General features: G+C 42.3%; 1 protein-coding gene across 7 annotated transcripts in view; it reads right to left on the reverse strand.

Moving 5' to 3' along the window:
• The window catches only part of PLD1 (phospholipase D1), a 202,814-nt gene that overhangs the window by 159,545 nt on the left and 23,298 nt on the right, over positions 1 to 19,971 (reverse strand). The gene's annotated exons all lie outside the window — the stretch shown is intronic.

Raw genomic sequence — 19,971 nt, forward strand, 5'->3', positions numbered from 1 at the left:
TTTCAAGGCGTAGCCTAAATCCACGTGCTACACAAGGCCTCCTCATACTACCCTGGTTTAAAAAAAAAACGCTTTTATTTCTCATACCTAGAGCAATCACCATCAGCAATGCATTAGGCAACTATTTAAGCCTGATAACATTTCTACTGTTGTCTCGATTGGTTATTTAAATAGTCTATGGCATTTAACTTTTCATGTACTTATATGTTTCCTCCAACTAAGTTACCAATAACTGGATCACAAGTTATACCTCTGAAATCAACCACTGTAAAAAGCATATAACAGGCAAAACCCACCTTAATTAGCTATTTGTTGGTTGATTGTAAGAGGTTTAAATTATTTGTATTATTGAACAGTAATTACAATAACAGCCAACACTATTGCCACAAATGTCTTATTATACCCAGTATCTTATTTGACATTCACATCTGCCCTATGAGGTAGATACCATGATTTCCCCCACTTCTCAGATGAAGAAAATAAAGCCTGCAAGGTTCACTTGCCCATAGTCATTCATTCAACATATATTTTTTGAGCACCTACTATGTGACAAGCATTGTTAACAGCATTAATGATTCAAAGCAGAAAGTCCCTGTCCTCAGGGAGCTTGTACGTATTCTACTAGGGGAAATAGACTATCAACAAATAAATATCAAACCAAATAATGCTAAAGGCTAAGAAGAAAACCAAAGCAGAGTAAGGGAATGGAGAGAAATGGGGTGGAGGGCACCCTCCTTACATAGGGTGGTCAGAAAAGGCCTCTCTGAGGAGACGACACTTAAGCAGAGACCTGAATGAAGTAAGGTAACAAGCCATGTAACTATCTGGGGAAAAGGTTCCAGGCAGAAGAAACAGAAATTGCAAAGGCCCTGAGGCCAATGTAGTCAGAGTATTGTGAAAGAAGGAGCAATAGAAGGGGATGAAGTCAGGGAGTGAACAGGGAAGTCTGATCATGTGAGGCTTTGTAAACCATTGCACAGGTTTTCCTCCCCCTAAATATAATGGAAAGGCTCTAGAAGGTTTTAATCAGGGAAGTGAAATGCTGTAATATTTTAAAAGGTGACTCAAGTTGTATAAAGAATAGACTGAGAGAAAGCAGATTACTTAGAAGAATATTGCAGTAAACTGGAGATGATGGTGTCTTGGAATAGAGTGATAGCTAAGAAGTGGATAGATCTAAGATAGAGCCAAGAGGGTTTTCTAATGTAGGGAAATGCAGAGTGTAAAAGAAAGAAAGGTGCCAGGGAAGACTCTAAGACTGATATATAAGCAAAAAGGAAAAAAGTCCAATTACTGATCTGGGGAACATGGTGGGTGGTGGGGAGTGAGAAGGTGCAAAACATTTCAGAGGCAAATCAAGAGTTCCATTCTGGAAGGGTTAAGTTTGAGATACGTTTTAGATATCCAAATGAAGATTGGTAGGAAGTTGAATATATAAGTCTGGGCTTTGGATATATAAGTCAGGACTGAGATATGAAATTGGGAATCTGATGGCTTTAGACATTGTTGTTGGCTTTAAGTAACATATTCACACCATGAGACTGACTGAGAATGGATAAAGGACAGAAGTCTGAGGACTGACGCTCGGGGTCCTCTCACATCTAAACGTTAGGAAGAGAAGGATCCAGCAAAGGAGGCCAAAAAAAGAGCTGCCAGTGAGATGGGAGGAAAACCAGGAGAGCACAGTGAGACAGAGCCAGGTGAACAAAATGCTTCAAGGATAGAGTGACCAATTATGTCAAGGCAGTTGAAAGATGAAGAAAGAGGAAGACTGAACTGACCATTGGATACAGCAGCGTGGAGGTCACTGGTGACCTAGAAAAGAGTGGTTTCAGGGAAATTTGGGCACAAAACCTAAATGGAGTGGGTTCAAATGAGACTGTGACTACAAGACATTGCTGAGAGAAATTAAAGATCTAATAAGTGGACATACCATGTTCATGGATTAAAATACTAAATATTAAGATGTAGTTCTCCACAAACTGATCTGTAAGTTCAATAAACCCAGTCACAATTTCACTGGGCTTTTTGTAGAAATTGACAAGCTAATTCTAAAATGTGTATAGAAATGCAAATGACCTAGAATAGCCAAACCAATTATAAAAAATAAGACCAAAGTTGGAGGACTTACACCACCTGACTTTAAGACTTTGACTAGGGCTTCCCTGTTGGCGCAGTGGTTGAGAGTCCGCCTGCCGATGCAGGGGACATGGGTTCGTGCCCCGGTCCGGGAGGATCCCACATGCCGCGAAGCGGCTGGGCGCGTGAGCCATGGCCGCTGAGCCTGCGCGTCCGGAGCCTGTGCTCTGCGGCGGGAGAGGCCACAACGGTGAGAGGCCCGCGTACCGCAAAAAAAATTTTTTTTAAATAAATAAAAAAATAAAAGACTTTGACTAGTAAGTCTACCGTAATGAAACAGTCTGATACTGGCATGGGATCCACAAAGAGATCAATGAGACAGAACAGAGAGCTTAGAAACAGACCCACACTTATACGATCATTTGAATTTTCACAAGTTGACAGAGAAATCCAATAGAGAAAGACAAGGCTTTATAACAAATGGTGCTAAGACAACTAAATATCTCTATGGCAAAATAAATAAATCTTGACCCAAATCACATCACACACAAAAACTAATTTGAAATGTATCATAGACCTAAATGTAAAAGCTAAAACTATAAAGCTTTTAGATATGACACAGAAAGCAATAAACTTAAAAGGAAACAAATTACACTTAATCAAAGTTAAAATTTTCTGCTCATCAAAATACACCATTAAGAAAATGAAGGGAGTTCCCTGGTGATCCAGTGGTTAGGACTCCACATTCTCACTGCCGAGGGCCTGGGTTCGATCCCTGGTCAGGGGACTAAAATCCCACAAGCCGTGCAGTGTGGCCAAGAAAAAAAAAAAAAAAAGGAAAATGCATAGGTAAATCACAGTCTGGGAGAAAATGTATGCAAACCATATATCTGACGAAGAACTGATATCTAGGACATGTCATGAAGGCTTACAATTCCATAAAAAGAGAGCAAAAGATTGGACAAGAACTTCACAGAAGAAGATAAACTAATGATCAATAAACACATGAAAAGTACTGAATGTTAATATTCATCAAAGAAATTTATATAAAAAGCACAATGAGATATCACTACATACCCACCAGAATGGATAAACTGAAAAAGACTGACAAAACCAAATGCTGACAAGGACACAGAGCAATCCGAACTCTCATATACCGTTGGTCAGAGTGTAAAACAATACTACCATTTTTTTTTTAAGTTCTAGCAGTTTCTCATAGAACTAAATATACACCTACCCTATGACATGATAATTTCACTCCTAAGTATTTAGACAAAAGAAAAGAAAACCTATATCCACAAAAAGACTTTTGTGTGTGTTTGTGGCAAGTTTATTCATAATAGCCCCAAACTGAAAACATCCTAGGTATCCATCAATAGGATAATGAATAAACAAACTATTGTACAGTCAAACAACGGAATAATACTTAGCGGTAGAAAGGCACGAATAACTAATACACATGCTACGGGTGAATCTCAAAAACACTTTGCTGAGTGAAAGAACATACACAAAAGAGTACATACTGTATAATTCAAATTATTACATATGGTGGGGGAAAATCAAAACAGAGGTTGCCTCCGGCAGGAGATGGGAGGGTGGACTGGAGATTGATTGGGAAGGAGCATGAGGGAACTTTCTGTGGTGATGGTCGTGTTCCACACTTTGTAAGCGTTTGGATTGCAGAGGCGTGTACCTATTTGTCAGAACCCTGATGATTCACTTACGATTGGTGCGTTTCAGCGTATGTAAATTTCACCTCCAAAGACAGCAGCACTATGAACAAATACTGAACTCTAATTAATAACATGCACACTGAAGTGTTTAAGAGAGCGTGTGCTAATGCCTGCAACTTGGTTTAAAATGCATCCCAAACCTAAGATGGATTGATGGAAGGATCACGGGATGAAGAGATGACAAGATATGTGTTAGCAAACAAAACGTTAAAGCAAATAAAACATTAATTGTAGAGTCTAGGTGGTGGTTATATGGGTGTTCACTTTAAAATTCTTTCAACTTTTCTGTATGTTTCAAAATGTTCATAGTAACATGTTAGGCAGGGTGGGGTGGAAAGTATGAGGTATGTTATTGGAGATAGAGAACAGACAACTTATTAAAGAGTTTTGCTTTAAAGAGGAACAGTGAGGTGTGGCAAAGCGGCTGGGAGACAAAGGATTAAGGAGGGTATTTTAAAAGAATGGAGATGTTATAGAATTTTTGAATAATGAGAATGATCCAGTAAAAAGAGGAAGTTTGATGAAGTTAGTGGGAGGATACTGTAGAAGCAAAGTTCCAAATAGGCAAGAGCAGAGGATCTGGTGGGTTGGGAGTGAGATGGACCTCAGCCAGGAGCACACACAGCTCGTCCACAGCAAAGACCGGGTGTTGGGGGAGTAGAATTACGGGCCAACGCAGGAGGATTTGGTGGTAGGGGAATGAGAGGCTTCTGTTCCAACTACTTGTAGTTTCCTACTGAAATAAGCAGCAAGATCACTGGCTGAGAGAGAGAGACAGGAGGGGACTTTGGAGGTTTGAGCAAAGAGACAAAGGTGTGAAATAATCACCCGGGAAAGTGAGAGAACAAATTTACTAGGGAACATGGTAGGCTTGCCAGAGTGCTGAGTGTCAGTGCAACGGGTAGATGAATCAGTTTCGTATCATCAGAACTCTGTGTGTGTGTGTGTGTGTGTGTGTTTGGGGGCGGTGTGTGTGTGACTGGGGGCGGTGTGTGCAGTTTTTCCTGGACAAACCTGATTTTAACCAGGGCTGGGTTTTTCAGGAGAGTGAGAAAGAGGGAGGAGAGAGGTCAGCAGACCAGGGGATGTAAGGTGAGTAGAGGGGGAATACACAGGTCATTGATGGAAAACAAAAGTGGCAGAGTCAAAGGATCAGCGATAAAATTATTGATCTGGGATATTAGAAGTGAGCAGAGAAACTGGTGGGCGGTGGAGCTGGGGTTTGAACTCATATGTCTGATTCCGAAGTCCACCCTCCTAACTGTAACGCTCCTTAGTGATTTCAGCACTCCTGGCCTCTGTCATTCCCTGTGTTGGGGCAGTCTGTGTACCAATTTGATTTTTCCAAGACTCAAGGACACTATTTGCCCTCGTGTCCTTAAAAATAATTTTTGTAGAAGATGTTTTTATTTTCATGAAATTGGGACATATAAGACAAAGAGTTGGTGTGATTTTTCATCTCAACAAATTGGCTACAAGGGAAAAAATTATTCTCTTGTCTCTCAGCACATCCCTTTATGCCATATATTTCCCACTCCTAAAAAGAACATGTTGCTACTTGGAACAAAACAAATACCACATTAGGAGGATCTGAAAAAAACTAGACTCAAGAGAATTTATTTTTAAAACATTGAACCATTAAGTCACCTCATTGTCAAAAAAAAGAAAAAAAGATGCTAGCGCTCTTTCAGGCATTCAGAATTTGAGAAAGACTGATAATTGTGTCTTTAAGAAACCATTTGAAGGCACCACACTCTCACTGGCATTTAAGTACTACAGGAAAAAGTCCAGATTCCCCAGGCTGGCCTTCCACTATTAAAGCCCAATTCCTTCCTACTCCCCTGCACACACATCATGTCCCAGGCAAGTGAACTCCCCTTCCTCCTACAAGACCCCTCCTGCTTCACCTCTGAGCCTTTGCTCTTGCTGTTCCCTTTACCCGGACATCCCTTCCACCTGCCCAATCTCTGGGCACACACATCCTATTATCCTTCAGGCTCCAGCCCAAGCACACACTTCAAGCCGAACAGGGACCACACTCCTCTGGAACCGCCAAAGCTCTGCATCTGCACCTCTTAAAATATCTATCGAGTTGTGTCTGGTATCATAGCTATTGGGGACCTATAGAACCTGCCCCCTTAGAGAAGATCATTCTAATCTGGAACTCTCCATGCTTTACCTTTGTATTGAACTCAGAATGCCTCACATAGTGCCTGGCATAATAGCTAATCAACAAATAGCTGTTGCCAGTACAAAGATATACTTTCGAGACACTCATAAGGGAAAGTTAAACACAATGGTAGGTGTGTCTATTTTAAGCTCTGCATTCTGTGTTTAATACTAAAGTAACTAGCATAGACATCCAGACTTTTTAATCTCATGGGATATTGCCAAATTACCCTTCAAATAGTTTATCCCAATTTAAATGCCCATGATGAGGCTGGAAGAGAGCCTTTATTCTTCTGCTCTGTTCTCTCCAAGGAGCCTTGTGAACTCACTGTGGTTTCATGGCAGATTTTCCTGATAGCAGAATATTTTACCCACCAATGAATAACATATCCTGGACTATCTGGAAATAATAATTTCTCAGAACAAATAAAAGTGTATCCTGTCTTCTTCAGTCCCTAGTGAGTTTGATTCCTAGCAAATGTGAAGGGTTCATTCACCCCTAGCTGACTTTCTGAAGTGAAATTTCTGAAGCTACAAAGCTGAGGAAAAGACTCAGGAAGCTAGAACCAAGGAGCGACCAGCCCTGAACCCATCTGAGAATAGCTGGTCAGATGGATGCTCCAACCCAGAGTCCTATCTACTGAGTCAGGGTTAACAGAGCAACTGAGTTGCCTACGTAGTTGCTTGGGTCTCCAGTTCTCAAGGAACTAGAAAAGGATAAAAAAAGGAAGAACACTAAAAGTACATTTTAACATAATTGAATATTATCTGAGGATTCAAAAGGCACTTCAGAATCTCTTATGCCTCAAACAACAACATTATAATCATAAATTTGCACTGGATGGTATCATAAAAATTGTAATTTGAGCATCCGTGTCATTTGAGCTTCTGTGTTGTGTGATTACATACTCAAAATGCAAATGAACAAGTCGATTATACATATTACATATATAACGTATATAACACAATATCTCAACTTGACAAAATTTCAACTAGAATAGGCCATGTGGGATTTTCCCTACATGTGCAAATGTTCGAGCCAAGCAAATATTTCTAATAATACCTGCAATGCCTTGTAGTTATATTTCATGCTAACTAGCTCCCTTCATTACTAGGTCATCACTGTTTCAAACCTTCCAGGCTTTGTCCACCCATTCTTTGTTAGATTCCTTGTACATTCACTCAATTCATCCATGACGTCATGCAGTAAACAAATATTTATTGGATACGCATCTCCAGCAGAGTGCTGGGCACCCAGCATACAACAACAGAGAATGAGAAAGCATAGTCTTGGCCCTGGGGAAGCTTACAGCTGAATTCTCTCGCCAATCGCTGTTCATTCTGCGTTTCCACTACCAGCCTCCCTCTGAGATCCCCAAGGTTACGTGCCTATGCGGAAGTCCCGTTAAGGAACAGGAACCTCTCTGGGGTTTTATTGACTCTGTACAGTAAATTAGGCTGTCTGGTAAATTTCCTTCCTTAGGATATGGTCATCAGTGTTCAACATAGACCTACTTTCTGGATTAGTTATTTTGAAATGGTCTATCTGCACTGAGTATTTTTCCCCTTCTTTCTTAGGATCAAATTACTTTTCCTTGGCAATTCCTTCAGTTTCTTCATTAAATAAATACCTGGGTGCCCCCAAGTGGCTGATGCTTCTCTCACACTGCAAGAGCTGGCTGTACAAAATGCAGCACCCAAGAGAAGCCTCATGACCTTAACATTAACCCTAGAGAAAATCTTACGGACTTATGCACCAGGAAAAGAATCGAAAGTATATCTGCATATGTAACAACTCAGATATCAACAGGTCCAGAAAATAAAATTAAGGACATTTTCCCCCTTTTTAATGTTCTTGGTGTGGTGTTCATGTTCATGGTGTTTAACGTGCATGGTGCGGTGTGTACTGGGGGCTGGGGAGCAGGTATATACAAGGCAGGTTGATGCAAGTTAAGGGCGATGCCTCGTATGAAGCAGCAAGTCCACAGGACCTGCATTCTCATCAGGGAAAAGGAAATCTCTTTTCTCTAATAATCTAATGAAATTCAGATAATACGAGAACTTGGTTTTTTATAAAAGGAAGAAAAGTATTCTTTTAAAAAAGTATTATGATTGTCAGCCTCCAGGACAAAATGAACCTTTGTGTTTGTGAGTGCACCTGCATTTTCACTTTGTAAGAACTGAACAGAGGATATGTTGACCTGTAAACTGATGAGATGGTTGACAGAGAGAGAGAAACAGGATGATCAGTTTACCAACTGCAGAGAAAACCGGGCCAAGTTCACAAGCTACCAACACCAGGGAGGTCGTAGAGATGAGCTTTTCCTTAATGCACAGATGCCTGGATCACCCATACAACTGACTTCAGTCAGCTAGTATGTCAATAAGCCAAACAGCTTGCCTCTGGTTTTCTAACAGGCTGTGTCTCATTAGTTGCCCAAATAAAAACCAGAATGCACAGACAAAAACAATACAGCAACAAAGGAAAAAAAATAACAAAACTTTACTACACATTCCTTGAATTGTTCTAAAAACTTTTCACATCTCCTGAACACTGATCCAGGAAAGTACTGTTAAGATGACAATGAAACTCAGTTCTGTCCTGGACAGAAGAGCTTTGACACATATGCTGATCTGTGGTTCTCCACATTTATAAAAACACATCACTGCTGCAGATAGCTTCAGAAGGCAAAGAAGAGCTCTTGTTACAGTTCAGATATACTTCAATTGCCAAGTCCAGTCATCTGTTTGCACTTATATTCTCTGCTGCCATTACAGAGGTTGGTTTGCATCTGTTACTGAGACGTCTTAATTGAATTTTATTCCTTCATTCCAATATCTTCAGAATAACTTCAATCTGCTAAGTACTCCACTAGGCACTGAGGATTCAAGGATGACTAAGACAGACATGGTCTCAGAAAGCTGGCAAACTCATGGAGAAGGCAGCCTACGTGGCCCAGTAGACGTGTACAGAGCTGTGCCTGAAAATGCCGTGCAAACACAGAAGGGGGCAGATGGGAGTCAGCATGCAGGGAAAGTGGGTGGCCAAGGAAGGGTTAGGATGTTTCTATCTAGAAGTGGACAAGAGAGGAAAGGCATCCGACTCAAAGAGCCCAAAGGCCGGAGAGCACACAGCATGCTCTGACACTGAGAATCTCTGCAGAGAGAGACAGACACAGAGACAGAGACAGCCAGGGAGAGACGGAGGGAGAGGGAGAGAGGATGCGCATATATATATTGGGGAAGATGGAAAGGAAGCTGAAAAGCCACGTGACAGTCACATTGAGAAGAGTCTTGCCCGGAGTCTGAGTGTTTGTGCCCCCCTACGCCTGCCAAATTCACATGTTGAAATCTGAACCCCCAAAGGTGATGGTATTAGGATGTGAGGGCTTTGGGAGGTCCTCAAATCATGAGGGTAGAGTCCTAATGAACGGGATTAGTAATGTAAGAAAGAGATTCAGAGAGATTCCTAGCCCCCTTCCACAACGTGAGGACACAGTAAGAAGGCGCTGGCTATGAAGCAGGAAGAGGGTTCTCACCAGAAAGCGACCACGCTGGCACCTTGATCTTGGACTTCCAGCTTCCAGAAACATAAGCAATAAATGTCTGTTGGTTATAAGCTACTCAGTCGGTGATATTTTGTTACAGCAGCGTGAATGGACTGAGACAGGTCTTGAATGCCATGCTAAGGAGTTTTAGATCCAGTCTTTGGAGATGGGGAGCATAGAAGGTTTTAAGCCATCTGTGTTTTAGAAAGAGCACTCTGTAAAGCTGGAGGCAGAGAATTAGCAGTATTCCAATAGATTCCAGGCGCCAAGAGCCCACCTGGGCAGTGGCCACAGTGGGGATGGAAAGGAGGCATCAGGGAAGAATTCAGTAATGAGCTGAGTTGGGTAGCAGGGAGGCAGGAGGTCAAAGATGACCCACATTTCTTACTTAAACGAGGAGGTGTGGGTAACGCCATTGCCAGAGATGTGCAAAGCCAAAAGAGAGGGTGGAGGGAAAGCGGAGCGTCATGGCGCCAGCTTGAAGAGGACTGGGGGGTAAGTCAGCAGGCTCAAACAGGCGCCAACTATGGACCAGCCGAGGCCACTGGGTTAGGCCGTTCAGCGTCGTGGTAAACTTCCTGGGCAGTTTCAGGAGACTGAAACTGCCCAGGGAAGAGGAAAGAGAAGAGAAGCAAGAGAGAAGGAGGGCCCAGACAAGGTCCGGACATATGGGGCAGACTCGGGCACTCCGTAAGTTAAAGAGAAAGATTTAATAGTGTTAAATGGTTTCATATCTGAGAGGGGGCGTGCCCCACAGGAAGTCTCCTAAAGGAACAAAAAACACACAGAGAAGAACTTCGGAGCAGTTTGACACAGATAAGAAAGAGGGAAGGGAGGATGGAAATGTTTGGAGCCTAAGGGCATTCTGAGGGAGTTCATTCCTATGGCCTGTTTTCTCGGAGAAGAAAGACACAAGGTCAGTTACTGAGAGAGGGGTGGAAGTTTATTTTTTGTTGCCTACTGTTTGCCAGGCACTGTTCTAGGCTCTGTGAATACAAAAGAGAACAGATAAACCTGCTCCCAGTAAGCTTACATTCCAAGAGAGGACCTAACCCAGGTTGGAAAGCATGCTTCTTTAAATTGGACCAATAGCGAAGTCCCAGCTGTTTTCACCTTCATACTGAGGTCTAGGAACAGAAAAGGTAAGATGGATTCAAATTTCAGACTGTTATTTTGCAATGAGAAATAGCCTCATCCATTTATCACCCACAAATAAACACACACCCAAAGATCTGGCATATTTATTAAGAAAATTAATTTCTAAAAGGAATATATATATATATATATATATATATATATATAACTGAATCACTTTGCTGTACACCAGAAACTAACAACATTGTAAATCAACTATACTTCAGTTAAAAAAAAGAACTTTGAATTCTGAAAGACCAAAAAAGGAAAAGAAAATTAATTTCTGCTTGCATGAGGAACCATATAAGCAGAATTTTATAATCTGCATCCTTTTTAAGATCCTTCATGCACACCACAAATCCTCATTAGCACTATGTGCTGGACACAGCACTAGACATTGTACTGGAGAGAGTGCTGCAAATAAAACAAATTATCTGCTCTCCTGGGGCCAGGGGCAGGGTGGGGGGTGGTGTGCAATAAAAAATAAATGGGGCTTCCCTGGTGGTGCAGTGGTTGAGAGTCCACCTGCCGATGCAGGGAACACGGGTTCGTGCCCCGGTCCGGGAAGATCCCACATGCCGCGGAGCGGCTAGGCCCGTGAGCCATGGCCGCTGAGCCTGCGCGTCCGGAGCCTGTGCTCCGCAACGGGAGAGGCCTCAGCAGTGAGAGGCCCGCGTACCGCAAAAAAAAAAAAAAAAAAAAAAAAATGTATCAGATATGAAAGCTCAGAAGAGATAGAAAGCAGAGCAAAGTGGTAGAGCTGGAGAGAGCTCTATTTTAGAGAGACGGTGAGGGAAGGCATCTCTGATAGGTGCTATGTAAGTAGAGCTCTGGAGGGAGTGAGGATGCAAACCCCACTGCAGTGGGAACCCTTCATTTCTCACTAACTGCAGCGACATTCACTGCACTTCTCAGAATCTGTGTCCACTTCTTAGAAGAGCTTAGCAATTTCCCCCATAGCTGCTGTGAAACCAGCCACTAAGAAGACCTGGGTCTCTCAAGGAATGTTTAGATATGTTCTCAAAGTCTTCTTTACAGACACAGTCACCTCCAATTGGTCACGGTCCAATAACTGTGGATGCCCGCACACGTGTATGTTAGCACAGGTGGCTTCGTGCCTTTGGAGCTCACAGTCAAGGTGACATCAGAAAGGCCAAAAGAATGACTTTACCAACCTCTCCACCCACCTGACCACAAGCTTTCTAAGCAAGTCTCATTTAACTTGGGACTGCCAGTGCCTAGCACCGCTCTTGGCACGAAGTAAAGGTTCCATAAATACCGGCTAAACAAATGAATGAAAGCCCCAATTCTGAACTACATCTGAGGGAATAATATACATAAATTGGTAAAAAAATCCCATAATGAAGGCCTCATGTGTATTCTTCTCACAAAATTAAGACCAAATGTTTGCAGCTCTGCCCTGAGCAAAAGTCACCAATTTGTTTTCACATGAATTTAAATCAGACAATAGAACTGAGTTTTTCAAATTCTTCATTTGTCTTAAAACATTCACATCTATATTTAATATGAAAGAATACAGAGGTTCTGGAATTAGTGATGATCAACGCACAACTTTGTGAATATACTAAACTTCACTGAATTGTACACTCTAAAAGGGTGAACTTCATGGTATGTGAATTATGTCTCAATAAAGCTGTTATTTGAAAAAAAAAGAATACGGGACTCTTTCAACAAAAGACTAATGAGCATCTGACTCTCATCAGTAAAAACAGATTAGCATTTAGCGTAATTTAGTGCTACTTAAATTACAAAAGCTATTATTGGTTTGAATAAAGAATGAAAGGGTCCATTAGTATCTCTGTATAAAGAAGATCCCAAAAAAGGCATAAGTGAGAAAAAATATTTGTGCTATTAGAAAACTGGACATCTTAGGGGTATAATGTACTACGTGATAAATATAATGAACACCGCTGTATGTTATATATGAAAGTTAAGAGAGTAAATCCTAAGAGTTCTTATCACAAATTTTTTTCTATTTCTTTAATTGTGTATCTATATGAGCTGATGGATTTCATTAAACTTATTGTGATAATCCCTTCATGACGTATGTAAGCCAAATCATCATGCTGTGCACCTTGAACTCATACAGTGCTGTATGTCAATTATATCTCAGTAAAACTGCAAGGAAAAAACTGGACATCTTACCATTAGTTTTAAAAGCAGATCTTAAGTTCTGTTAACTTTGATGAGTTCGCAATGACTGATGAGCCTAAAAGCTCTTTACTTGCCTAACGAAAACATCAACAATAAAGTCTTAACTATCTATGAGAAACAGAGGAGGAAAACAAAGCAGAAATATAATTAAGATGCACAGTTAATGCCAGGCCCTGGTTTTAACGACCAATCAGAGCATCAGTCCACCTTCTGCCAGAATACCAGAAACAAAGAAACACTGATTTGTTTTTGCTCAGCCCCTCTGACTCTAGTTGACAACTAATAGGATATGATGGCTTTGTGATGTGTCAACTTGGCTGAGCCGCGCTACATTCCCCAGAGTTCCCTCTCCTACATGTCCCTGGTTAGGGTTAACTGCGAGGGATATGGACTCCTGAGAGCTGCAGTAAATGGAGGCAGCAGCCAGGCTGCAGGTACATACACCTGTCCCCAGGTAGTCAATCAAAGACTAATCTAGCACTGCTGTGGAGGGATTGTGCAGATGTGATTAAGAGAGCGAATCCGCTGACTTTAGTTAGTCAAAAGTATGATTTTACTAGACCGAACTGATGTAATTAGTTAAAAGCCCTTAAAAAGAGGGATCAGGCCCTCCCTGAATTCAGAGACTCTAAGAGCTGCTCCAGCCCTCCAATCATATTCTTTTTTTTTTTTTTTTTTTTTGTGGTACGCGGGCCTCTCACTGCTGTGGCCTCTCCCGTTGCGGAGCACAGGCTCCGGATGCGCAGGCTCAGCGGCCATGGCTCACGGGCCCAGCCGCTCCGCGGCATGTGGGATCTTCCCGGACCGGGGCACGAACCCATGTCCCCTACATCGGCAGGCGGACTCTCAACCACTGCGCCACCAGGGAAGCCCATGTTCTCTTCTTGACTGCTTGCCCTTTCAAGCATTCTCAACCAGGCCCTTCAGCTGAGTAAGCCAACTCCTTAATAGATTAATCCCTTAATCTATATCATCTACCAGCTCTGCCTTTAGGGTAAATGCTGGCTGATTCATGATGTTACAGTCATTACTGTTGAGAGGAAGACCTCTTGGTATGGAGTCATCCAGAAAGACCCTGAAGAATCTCACTCTTGCACAAGCTCTCTCCCAATCTCTTGCAATAACGGCCAGGAGAACAGAAGGTTATGGGTTAATTAATTCTTCAAAAATGAGACTTATAATAATTTAGAGATATGGAGTGCATTAAACACAATGCTGGCAGCTAGTCAGGGCTATGAGCCTAAGCTCTGGCCAATGAGAGGTAAGTTAGGAATACTGGAAATCCGAGACGGATCTTTGAAAAGGGAGATGGCATGCCCTCTTCCCTCTTCATTCTCTGCCTGTAATGTAAATACAGTCACCCCTGGTATCTTTGGGGGATTGATTCTAGAACCACCCCTCACCCGTGGGTATCTGCCAAAGCTAAATTCCCTTATATAAAATGGCATAGTATTTGCATATAAGCTATGCCCATCCTCCCATTTATTTAAATCATCTCTAGATTACTCACAATACCTAATACAGTGTAAGGGAGTGCTATCCAAATAATTGTAATACAATGTGAATGCCATGCAAATAGTTGCCAGTGTGTGACAAATTCATGTTTTGCTTTTTGGAAAACGCTGCCTTTCTTTTTCCGAATATTTTCAATCCGGCTTGGACGCGGAACCCGCAGGTAATGGAGGACAGCCTGTATGATGGTTGGAGCTCCAACAGCCCTCTTGGACATGGGCCACATCCTGGAGATGGGAGATTGGAGAGCTAAAGAGAGCCTAATGATTCCTGCTATCGTGCCAGCTCTCAACTGCCTGCTTGCAGACTGCTTTTACTCGGGAAATACAGCCACTATCTGGGGTCTCTGATACTTGTAGCTAAACACCTAGTACCTAACCGATATAAGGACTGTTTTCTCTAGTTCTCCTACTCCCTTAGCCGTAAACTAACACATCTAAGTTGCTGTGTTATAAGAAATAGCTATATTTACTTTCACTGCTGTGTGCATGGGGACACATTAAGTGTTTAAGAGGATTAGAGCAGATAAACAATCACAGTAAAAGCCCACCTTTATTTCTCCACTCTTCTATGCTTTGGCAAAAGAAAACAAGAAAAGTTTACACAGTCTGCGATAAATGCCTTCAAAAAGCCACTAACTTTAATTCCCATGGGATAGAATTTCACATGGCAGGCCTGTGGTCACATCCAAATCCACTTATTCGACAGACTTGTGCTGTAGAAAACTCTCACTCCTGTCTCTTTAGATAGGGTCTGTCTTTTCATGTCAGAGTCATCTAATTTCTCCCAAACCAGCAACCCTTGAACACGTCTGGGGTACATTTTTTTTTTTGCTAAATGCAAACCACCTGGTCATTTCAAAGCCTATAATTCACTTCAGTAGCACTGGGCTTTCGGGATGTTCGTGAACATAACCACTGAGAGTGGCAACACACTTTGGGCGGTAGACTTGCCAGCTCAAGCTCTTAATGTGTCCCTATATCATGGTGAGAAACTGTCTGACACACCAGGCAGCTGACAACTGTGAGAGAAAAAAAAAAAAACCAAAACATCAGGTCAGTGACCAAGGGAAAAATGAAGTGATTAATGTGGAAAACACAGCAAGAAACATCAAACAGGAAACAGTTGACATTTCCTTTAGCTTCAAAACCTTTAGCAAATTTGTTTTCTTCTCACCCTGACTATCAAAGCCTGGATCAAAGTATTAACATGGTACAAAAGTGTCAGATGTCTTCCTATCCCTGGGTCATTAATGATACTGCAGAGTCTTTGACTTCTTTTGTTAGAGGGAGGAAAGGAGGCAAGGTTAACACCATCATAACTCTGAATAGATAAACGTATAGAAAACTATAAGCATAAACACAATGGCCCAAACTGTTCCCTGGAGAAGCCACAATCCTGCCTCTGCTCCTTTGTTCCTGCCATTTCCTTCCCTTCAGAGTTCCCTGGACATTCCTCTCTGTGTGGCTCTTGGGCTCCTAACCCCACACCATCCCTTAACCACTAGTGTTCCTTGAGGTTCTGAGCCCTTGCTGGTCTACCTGCCGACTCTCTCATTCTATGCCCTCATGGGGAGGGGGTCTCATAGTCATCCACGGTTTCACGAGCTTTACTACTCTCAACACCACCATTCCTTTCCTCTCTTTCTCCTGAACGCCCAGTATCCACTGAGCTGTCCCACAGGCACCTATTTTATCAAATTCAAACCCAAGCATGATTAAACTTCTCTACTTCAAACCCCAATTCCATCCTCTTCCCCTTCCCACAGCTCAGCCACACATGCACCACCCTCCATATTCCATGCCTCAGTTACCAGCCCCACCATGCGCCCAGGGGCCACTTCCACCCTTTTATCTACTCCACCTCGTTTTTCTACTAAGAGCAGTGGTGGCTACACAACCCCCAGATGAAAGTCATATGCTCTGGGAGTTTGGATGGGTCAGAGGGGCTCCTGGTCATCAGGAACTCATGTGCACCAGCTGCTCTGCAAGGGGAGAGGGACCCCTCAGACAGAGACACCTCTGTGACTTCCAGGGGCCAAACCAGGAGAGGAAAGAGGGGCTGTTTCCCTGCCCAGCTCCAGACTGGCCGGGGCTGCCGCAGTGAGCAGTTACAGGAAGAAATGGAGAAGGCTGTCTTCCCCCTGCGTCTGTGAGTAACAGAAAAACAAACCCAGCAACTTCATGTTCCTGGAGATAAATTTCTGTGGGGTACACGCCAGGTACCAGCGTCCTTCGAAAGCCCCCTCCCCCAGATTTGCAAACTTGGGAAAGCAAGGCCTGACAGGTGGCTTCCTTGGCATGGGTCCCATTCTCAGCTATGGTAGGGGTGGGGCCTCACCCTCAAATCCCTTTGGCCCATAGTTATCAACAAGAAACCCGAAGAGCGAGGGCCTCTGCAAGCACACGTAAGATATCTCAGAGACTCCAGGAACATCTGGAGGAGACTTTTATTAAAGGTCCTACAGAACCATGTTTGGACAGGAACCAGTGAAATCTGCACTATCTCTACTAACCTGACCTCATTTGAAGCCTCATGCTAGTGGGATCTGAAGACATTTCCTACGTCTGTCTCCTACTTTTCGCCCCTAACGTAGCTCAGGTATGTTTTTCAGTGGTGACTCCGGACCACTCCCCTTCAAATCGTTTCTACAGATTTTTACCAAAGTGATCTTCTGAAAATATAACTCCAGGAGTGTGCTGGGCTGGTCATCCCAGATCCTGAGAGCTGACTGGTAAATTTTCAGAAATTTTATCAATCAGTTGTTAAATGTTAACAGTTATTAACAATTAAATTATATAAATTTACAATGAAATAAATTATATTAACCCCAAAGGTAATAAACACTTGAAATTCATCACTTCTTTAGTGCTTTAGTACATGTCAGTAATATTTATGCTCCTGGGTTCCTTAGGTCTGTTTTACTGTCTGTGGAAATGCTGTATAATGTTGTCTACTGTATGTCTCTTCCCGGTTCCCTGTAACCTGAAATCGGCCAGAATGGGAATATTTTTATACGGAAATTGACAAACCCTATGAATCATAGCTTGATTTTTGTTTTGTTGATTGTCTAGGCTTCAAAAAGTGATGGAGAAAAAGTTAATGTGTGGTGCCTGTTGTAGTTCTATTATGAATAAAACAAAAAGTTGAGGTAATATTCTTCTAGTACTATCAATTCATAAAGAAGATGCTTAATGAGCAAGGGAAGTTCTGGGATATGCCTTCATTGTTTTAGTTTCATCTTACTTCATACTGTAATAGGAAAGCATCAACTGTCGTCTCTCATCAGTTGTAACCATAGGTTGGCTACGGGTACAAGAGATCAGTGAAAACTGCCAACAGAAAACTGTCAGAATCAATTAGCCATATGGACTTTACAATAAAAAGTACTATTTTATCATTATTTGTAAATTGGGTACTACACATCTTTTATATCAGTAAAATTTATTACTGCTACACACGTGCACACACACACACACATTTTTCTGGAGAGCTGGTTCAACATTTGTTAACCATTTACAAGCACACCACTGTATAAATCCAATCAGCTTGTTCCTTTGTTAAAAATCCCTCAGTAGCTCCATCGGCCACCTTTTATACATAACTTCAAATCCTCTCAAACACACCTTGTATTCCTGCCATTGCAATGGCAGCCAGTTCCACGAAGAATCCCACCAGCTTCACACAAGTGTAGCCTGGCAGGGCCTCTCCATCCCAAGCTCCTTTGATGCTGTTTCATGAGGTGCCCATGGGAACCCACCTGGCAGTTAGACATGCCCAGTCTGAAAGAGTGGGGCTGCCTTTAATCAATGGGAGACGAGAAAGATGAATAAAAGGTAGTCCTTTTTTTTTCTCTAGCTGAACTATGTTGAGACACATTTCGTAAGACTTCTCCTAAGCAGATCTCTTGGAAACCAGCAACCAATTGCTTATAGCAATAGCCAACTCAGTAAACTCCTCCTTGTATTGGCTTTGTCTCCTTTCCTGTGTGACTCTTTCTGTTCCTTCACTCCTGCTCCCCAGATGGCATTCCCAAGTAAACTACCTGGCACAAGACTCTCCCATTGGATAGAGTCCAAGATCCTTATCTTAGCAGTAATGGCTCTCTGAACCTGGGCCTCTCCCTCCCTCTCCTGCTTCATTTCCTAGCATGTCACATCGGGTCACAAAGAATACACATACTCTTTCCCATCCCTGATGCTTTGTTCATGCTGTTCCCTCTGCTTAGAATTCTCCCCAAAGGATATGCAGAGAGGTATAAAAGTCTATAATTTACTACAATCCCAACCTTACAAATGAAAAAGACTGAGGTCCAGAGTAGAATGTCTGGCACAACGTTTTCAAGGGCTAATTTAAGACAGAGCTGAAAACTCTCCTCGTTTTTACGGGCTTCTGCTTCTGGTTCCGAAAATGTCCATGAATATCTCTATTCTAGTCCTGAAAGTCTACTGAATTAAATGTTTCCTCTTTCAGCCTCCCAAGATACATGGATTTCCATTTCCCTTTAAACTACTACTCTTTATTGCCTGAACCATTTTGTCTCTTGCTAAAGAAGCAGATAGTAATTGACTTTTACTCAATGATTCAATCCAATCCCTCAAACTTTTGCTGGCCACTTTATACAAGCACTTATGAGGAGTGCAGTGGGGAAGATAAAAATGAATAAGACGTGTTCTTACTCAAAGGAGTTTGTAATCCAGTGGGAAAGACAGGGTTGTGCACAAACATACCAATACATGGTGTGATTATTATAATGAAGAAGGAGTCCAGAAGGTTTAAAATATTTGCTATACTCATTTAAAATATATACAGGGCTTCCCTGGTGGCGCAGCGGTTGAGAGTCCGCCTGCCGATGCAGGGGCCACGGGTTCGTGCCCCGGTCCGGGAAGATCCCGCATGCAGCGGAGCGGCTGGGCCCGTGAGCCATGGCCGCTGAGCCCTGCGCGTCCGGAGCCTGTGCTCCGCAGTGGGAGAGGCCACAAGAGTGAGAGGCCCGCGTACCGCAAAAAATAATAATAATAATAAAATAAAATAAAAAATATATATGTGTGTAGAACACATATCCAAAAGATGTTTACATGTACAGTACATAAAATGGAGGAAGAGGAGGTCGACACACTAAGAAAACTATAAGCAAAATGAAGAAAAGCTCAAAAAGAAGTCTATTTACAGATGTAAATATTTTAGAGCTAATGATGAACCCAGACAAACCGATCAACAAATGTATGAGTACCGGTTATATATAAGCCATTTATTTTTTGTAAAAATATCTTCTGTAATATTTCAGCCAATCAACAACCCTCAAAACATCGATTACAGTCATACTAAAAAGAGACCTCTACGGGCATCTGATCCAGTCCCCTCCTAAAGAAACCAAGGTCCCACTAGGTTCATTTTCTTATCCAACCTACCTCCCCCGAGAGATCCAGCCACCCTCCTTCCTCCCCAACAACTCAGACTTGAATCCTCAATCTCTCTTGACCTTTCCATCTCCTTCATCCCCAGGAACCAATCAACTACCAAATCTGTGGCTTCTGCACAAATCCATCCCACAACGACATGCTTCCCACCTTCATGCTCTTCTTGCTTGGAATTCCTAAGCGGCCTAAACCCCAGTCATT

The sequence above is a fragment of the Tursiops truncatus genome, chromosome 4 (assembly GCF_011762595.2).
Source record: "Tursiops truncatus isolate mTurTru1 chromosome 4, mTurTru1.mat.Y, whole genome shotgun sequence".
NCBI classification, from domain to species: Eukaryota; Metazoa; Chordata; class Mammalia; order Artiodactyla; family Delphinidae; genus Tursiops; species Tursiops truncatus.